Genomic DNA, 1094 nt, shown 5'->3' with positions numbered 1-1094 from the left:
TAGGGGGCTCCATAGAAGCCCGATGCCAATGTAATTCAACACATACGCACACGCCATACTTGCATACCCAAAAAGCCACTTGACAATTAAGCACTTTTAAGACCAAAAGATACTCAGCTGTCTCAAACAGTTCGCCTACAGCACCTGTAGCATGTTGACATTCACCTGGCAGGATCATCTGCTGCAGGGATTACTATTTTTTTTTGCAGGATAGCTCTGCAGATAACATCTCACTGCGTTCTCTTCCACAGTTTCCTCTTTAACAGGGTAGATTTCCCACTCAGCCCACATTCAGTGGCATCTGGCATCTTTTGAGAGACATATAAGGTTTCTTGATCATTTCTTATTTTATTCTATCTTATATTATATATCCTCCATTCAACAGCCAGTCTCCTATTGAAAGCTTTTTTCACTCTTCACTTTAAGAAGGAGGTTGAGTGTGGCATGTGTCACATGACATAAGTACTAGTTTTTATGTCATGTACTAGTACTGACATCAGTTTTGTCAGTGGTCATTATGTCAGGCTCTGAGGACATTCCTGTTCACACCCAACAAATCTACCTGGTTGTGCCAAAAGGTGGTTTTCTATTGTCGTGATCGTGTTTTCTGTTATGTGGGACATAAATACTGATGTGTTGTAAAAGTTAATAAGGAACTCTCTAACCATAGTGAACTTAAAGCTCAGGAGTTGCTAATGCATTAATGCATTTTCACCTTGTTCTTATCAATCAGTCCAGTAAATGCAACAGTGAGCAAGCAAGTAAACCAAGGATTCCTGACACTGAAGCAGAAAAATACATTTAAAAGTAGCATTTTATACCTGCTACTTTTATGGTGACTTATAATAATGAAGAATCCAGACTGATTGGATATATTTTAACTCACATAAAATCTGCAACAGACTTGCACAAAGTTATTCTGCTTATTTCAGCACCACTAATAGTTGTTTAAATATTAAAATGACAGACATTGTAAAACTTAACTCTGTCAGCCTCAGTTTAATGCCAGATCAGTAGAATTTACTTTAGAGTTTGACACAGTGGATTACAGTGGTGCTACTGCTTGCTTGGTTGGAGCTGTAAAGAACAATACC

Source organism: Simochromis diagramma, unplaced genomic scaffold (genome assembly GCF_900408965.1).
Source record: "Simochromis diagramma unplaced genomic scaffold, fSimDia1.1 OVJJ01000602.1, whole genome shotgun sequence".
Taxonomy (NCBI): Eukaryota; Metazoa; Chordata; class Actinopteri; order Cichliformes; family Cichlidae; genus Simochromis; species Simochromis diagramma.
This window is presented reverse-complemented; position numbering follows the sequence as displayed.